The 6,000-nt window shown below is 42.7% G+C and overlaps 1 protein-coding gene across 3 annotated transcripts in view; it reads right to left on the minus strand.

Moving 5' to 3' along the window:
- fam49a (family with sequence similarity 49 member A) overlaps window positions 1-5,626 on the minus strand; it is a 37,885-nt gene extending 32,259 nt beyond the window's left edge. For 2 of the 3 annotated variants that reach the window (XM_053444732.1, XM_053444731.1), the window contains exon 1: window positions 5,486-5,626. The gene's annotated coding sequence lies outside the window, so the exon portion shown is untranslated. The remainder of the gene's footprint in view (window positions 1-5,485) is intronic. The other variant, XM_053444733.1, reaches the window with a different exon arrangement.
- Between the last annotated feature and the right edge of the window lie 374 nt (window positions 5,627-6,000).

Below are 6,000 nucleotides of genomic sequence, written 5' to 3' on the forward strand. Positions count from 1 at the left end.
GTCACCACAAGTATCAAAACCGAATGAGAGTTCAGTAAAGAAATATGAGTTAAATAAAGAAATACGGAATACGATAGAGGATTTGGAAGCCCCTTAGTCATTATTATGAAGTAAACCTCACATTTTTCCTGAGGAGAGCCATGTGTTTTTACGTAAGCCAACTACGACAAACCAAAGAAAAAGTAATTGAGAGTAAAAAACAAAAACGGAGGGAAATTAACCATACAAGAACAACACTAGCAAGTGACAAAGTGAAACTGCACAGACTCACAGAGAGCTGTTGTCCCGTTGACAGGATGCGAGAATAAAAAGTGAAACGTGAGCGGGAAGTGTGCAGGGTCATAAGGAAGCACAGTGCGGCACACTTACTCTCTGGTAGACATGCAGACAGAGGACAGGCAGTATTGAGGTGAAACAGGAACTCAGAGCAGACAGTTCAATTCACAGTGTTTTACTGCGACACAGACACGGCCGGCTACACACAAATTACTCCTTTCCTGAGACAAATAAAAACAGGAGGGGTTCAAGCAGGGCTAAAAATGAAGAAAAATATGAAGGAAATTTTGTCTGGAAAACATTATTCCTGGTGAATATTGAACGCTGGAGGCTTAAGTGTTGGAACACTTTAAGTTTTTCAGAGATAAACTGTTCCCAAGGCTGAGATTTACTAATCCTACTTTGCCAAATTGTGAGACAGAAACGGCTCTTTGTGTAAATTGGCAACCAATTACAGCAGAAATGATAAACTTGATTCATGGGTCTTTTTCCTAGCAGACATTTTATGTAATAGTAAGGAAGGCAGAGGTGTTATTAAACAATTGCTCTGTTCTATTCAAATGTCCCAGTAAAGCTGCTGTCAGACATGCATGAACTCCGCAGTTCCTCTGTATTTTCTCCAGAGGAACCGATGTGCGTGAACGCAAATGTCCAAGTGAGACGCTCCACAGCCACTGCGGACTTTCTCCACCTGTCCTCCTAGTGTAATGTGTCAGAGTACCTCATGCTGTGTTGTGCAAACTCTGGAAAAACTCCGTAGCCAATTCTCTGGATTACCCACAGCTCTAGTCTGAAGTAGCTCAAGTAATGACAGTGTGAGTTAGCCTACATGCTGAATAAAAGGACCCGGAAACTGAAGCAGATAAATGCAATGTGTCAAAATGTCATGTGTGAAAAAGGCATGATTACTCATCTTGATGCCACTATACCGCCTTGGTACAACAATACAAGTGGTTTTGCTTCTCACTGGTGAGAAATCCATTTTAAGCTACAGTCACACCAAATTTATCTTCCCATCAGGCTTTTATCTCCATGGGAATGGGAAGAAGAAACATTTGCAGGGATGAAACAGTTAGGCAGTTATCCATTTAGCTGACAGACAGGAAAGCAGTTTTTAATTGTTCAATTACTTTTAAACAATCAGTTTATTTTAAATGGATAAATTCAGTTGAGGTTTAACCTACAACATAGTGGGACTCTCAAATGTTTGACCAGAGACAGCAGCTGTGTCTGGAACGTAAGTGTTAAATGTTTATGTAAATGCTTGGTAACGGAAAACAAGCTGGAGAGCTTGTGCTTTTACACATTATTTTAGTATAGTATACAACTGGACAGGCAAATTTGAGTTTAGTTGATACGACCACAATAATCCACAGTATCAATACTGCTGTCATAGAAATCCTGGCTATAGAAAAAGGGCAACAAGATGAGTATGCATTCTATTAGTACATTACAACATACAGTATGCAGCCAATTTTCAACTGTGCAGACTTCATTGTTGATGCAATACAAAAAATAAGAGAAGAACATATGATATTCTCTTAAGACTTCACCTGCATAGTGTTTCCATAGTTATCACTATCACAGTTTCACATGACTATCACTTAAATGCTCTCTGAAGACTCTTTACTTTATCCACCGTCACACGTTTGCACACACACACTCAATCTGTTAGCCGAGCATCTGAGGCTCTAGAGCCAGTAAGAAGTCTGTTGTGCTTTCTGTTCCAGCCCAGATGGCAGCATTGGCTGAGTCAGCGGTGGCTGATGGTCCACTGGATGATTAGACGTGGATAACAGGAGGAGAGCCGAGCACTAAGAGCCAGGAGCAGTGGAGCTGAGGGACGCCTGAGCCACTTTGTTCTGTTTGAATCAAGTAATCACTTAAGCAAGTGTAATGAGTGTGTTCAGCTTCTCCTGGATGGACACACACACCAGAACTAGGAAGTATGACTTCACATCGATATAAAGATTATTTCAAACTTTTACCTCAATTACAATTATTTTCAGTTAATTGATCAGCCCTAACACACATGATCTAATAAGGAAAATCAAGATGACTCACCACAATTCACATCCCGACAGACTTCAACTCATATGAGATCCAATGTACAAAAGAAGGGGGTGCAGTACTGCAGGTTAATCTGAGCTGGCATCAGGAGTGAAATGATGCCAGAAGGGTTTACGCTGCTTGTTCAGCTAAAATCTCAAGCAGATATTAAGACTTGGCAGTGGTGTATTGAGAAGCATTGGTAGGAAATCCTCTGGGATTTCCCATTAAGTGTTAAAAAGCATATTGTGATTGATAACAAGACCCGCAATGAAGAAAAAAAAAGCTGCTGAAAGCAGTTTCATTTGGAGATTGAGAACAGCTAAACTGCAGATATCACATTACCTCTATCCGGTCTACTGAGACTTTAATGCAGCATATTTCAGTAACTGGAAACCCCTTTGAAATATGACCGTAATGGCTACAGTCATCATATTTCACACATCAGAAGGTTGCAACAATACCTGTTTGCTAACCTTGTTTAAGGTGGATACTGAAATCTGATCACAACTACACACACTCAACCTAAAAGGGGAAGTATTGCACATGCTCCTCTGTAATTTTGGTTTAGGTGTGATTGTACATATTTTGGAACGGTTTCGGTTATTGGGGACGTCGTCAATGGATAAAAGTTACACCGGCCAAATCATGTTATGAATTATAATGCTGAACATCTTCCACATGCTTACTATGGTTAGCTTGTGTTCATTCTTTTCTGTGGAATAGCTTTTGCTCTAGCATCCTAGCAGAGCTACTAAAGTGCAAAAGAAACATTGCGATGCAACACAAAGGATTTCCCCATGTGCTCGCCTCAGGCAACCTGTAATGCAGCAGTACGTTAAAAACCACAATGTGAAAAAAACGCTGCAGTTCGAGAGGGTGTGAGATGCCATATCCTGTTTTTCTGTTTAACACAAACACTGATCGGTGAAAAACAGCCATAAAAACACACTGCATTCATACTCTGCCAAGACACATTTGTAAAGCCTGGCAGGTATTCTGCTCTTTTTAGTGTTCTCCCATTTGCTGTAGCACAAAGCATCAGCACGGCATCTGAACCCAACAAGAGCTGATTAGTTTACATGAGCTGCAGAGTCATAACAATGAATAAAATTATCAGCTGGATATTTTAACTATTGCCAAACCAAGTCTGGAAGGGGACTAAAGACAAAGTCAGCATATAATGGGAGCGAGACAGTGATTAAGAGAGTCTCTACTGTGCAGACAGTGTGGGGAATGTTATGCTGTCCAGACATTTGAAAGCAACAGTCCAACACCTCTGTACAGTCAAACAGATTAGATTTGCACATGGTTTTGAAACAAGTGCCACATATGGGATTCCTTTAATATCTTGCTGTGCATAGCATTGACTTGGCATCTTTCCTTTTGGGCTATCTAAAGCCCTGCATGCCATAACTCGCCCCCTCCACCTAAAAGTGAATACTGAGGCGCACACCTTGACTAGGCCACGCAAAGAACATGCAAATCATTTCCACTTATTACGAGCGAGATCTGGTTCATCCAGCTATAGTCCACAGTATGTTGTTAGTCACATAATTCAACCAGCATTCCAGAAATGCTGCAATTACAGCCTGGCATACCAACTGAATCAAAACACATTGAGACACTCACACATGTGCACACACAAGCTGTTGTTAAGGGCTGCAGCTGCTGCTGTATGTCTTCTCTAACAAAAGAGCGCCATTTCAGTCCAACGAGAGCCGCAAAACAGCACATTCCTCTCAGAACTAACAAAACGCTGGTATCTCAGCTGGTGGCATCCAATACATAACTCATTTTGAGTCCTAACACCCTTTGCATCGACTACTTCGACTCCTTTGCACAACGCACTCTTCGGATTTGATCTTTGGAAAGCTCTTATTTGTGGGGGTGGGAGTTGCAGGGTAACTCCGGATACATGGCCCACGAAAAACGAAAGTTAAACCATGCAGCGATTCTGTGATATTTTGTAAGACAATCATAACGAGATAATGATACAAGTCAAAACTGAAGAAATAACAGTTTGACTCAATCTGAGATTAAACAATATATAAAAAAAAGTGCATGAAATCGTATCCTACTCTCTAGTCTGTAACTTGTCAATTCGGCATATGGCATATTCCAGAATGAAATAACCAACGAGCTGAAGTCCAAACTATATAAATATAATCTAATATTATATATTCGATATTATGCCACCAGCATGTTGCATTCTCTTCTCATGATTGGGATGACTATACATTTTGCTGTGACTTATTCTAACCCTTATTTCTTAAATCATCAACTGTCGCCCCCCCCCCCACCTCATAGTGAGGTTTGCTCGGTGAGGTGGTGGTTGAATGAATCAATCATGGGCACTGATTTCACTGCTGCTGCTGGACATAGTGAAGTATGTGCTCCACTAATATCCCACGAGGCAGGAGGACGCAGACAGTCCGCGGCGGCAGAGAAGCGAAGGAAACAGCTGCTGGAGACTGGTATTTACAGCAGCAGCAGTCTGGTAACTGGGACTCCTCCACCGGACGAACAGGTTGAGAAGGGGAAACAAACTCGGATCGGGTTCAAGCCACCTGCTTGCCTGTGTGCACTTCATTGTTGTCACTACGTGTTGGACCTCACACTGTTGTGGAGACAGTGATTGCGGATGAAAACATGCCGTGACTTTGAACAAACAGCGGTCTTCACTCCACTCAGTCACTTCCTCGCATGGCTCAGTGATCAAGTAAAGCAGCAATGATATATAATCAGGGAGTTGACAACGAGGGAACTAAAATGAAATGTGGCTGGAACCTGGCTGCTTCTCGCAAGCTAAGATTGCAGGCTAGCCCGTTAGCGCGGCACCAGCCCTGCTGTCAGGTCGAGCCTGGAAATGGAGATACACTCCCATAAGAGACTCAAATGGGTACAAACTTTGGCTCGCGTTAAAGTCTCACACTCGCTCAACGCTTTAGCTCGGAAACACAACTCGTCCCATCGCTCCGGAGAGGCTAACGCTAGCTAGCACGTTAGCGCCTCGTCCCCGGCATCTCTCTCCATGTGAAGTCGTTTGACAGTCAGTGATTCGACGGGGATACACGATTTGGCGCGACCCCAAGCGAAGTCCCGCCGACTTAGCGGCCACTAAACACGGGTAAAAGTTGGTAAAAGTGGGGGAACTCACCGCTGCGACTCCCGGGGGTCGTAGTTTGTTTGGAAGTCAGAACCGAAGTGTTGCTCTTCGCAGGACTTTCACCGGCCCTGGCAGCTCCGTCTGTCCCCAGCAGCCGCAACACAACACGCAGCACTTCCCCCTCCCTCCGCCGCCACAGGCACCAAGAGAAAAAAGTCCAGTCTCAAGCCCCGCCCAGTCACACTTTTAATTGGTCAAAATTAGGGACAGTGCGAAGTAAGCCAATTAAATTAGCTATTGATGTTGTCTCTGTTCAATAGAAATGCGCCCACTTATTTTCTCCTGGCAGTGCCTGGCAAATGTTTTTTTTTCTCAAAATGTAATTCAAGCTGAAAATGAAATTGAAAATAAAAACACAACATGTGTTTTCATGTGTTTACCCGTAAACACATCAGATCTGTATTTACGGGTAAAACCAGGTCAGGACAATACAATCACTGCATTCAGAACATAGAGTTATTTACAATTTACAATTGTAGTTACTACATGCATTTCTGCTAGTGCCA

This window comes from Pleuronectes platessa, chromosome 17 (genome assembly GCF_947347685.1).
Source record: "Pleuronectes platessa chromosome 17, fPlePla1.1, whole genome shotgun sequence".
Taxonomy (NCBI): domain Eukaryota; kingdom Metazoa; phylum Chordata; class Actinopteri; order Pleuronectiformes; family Pleuronectidae; genus Pleuronectes; species Pleuronectes platessa.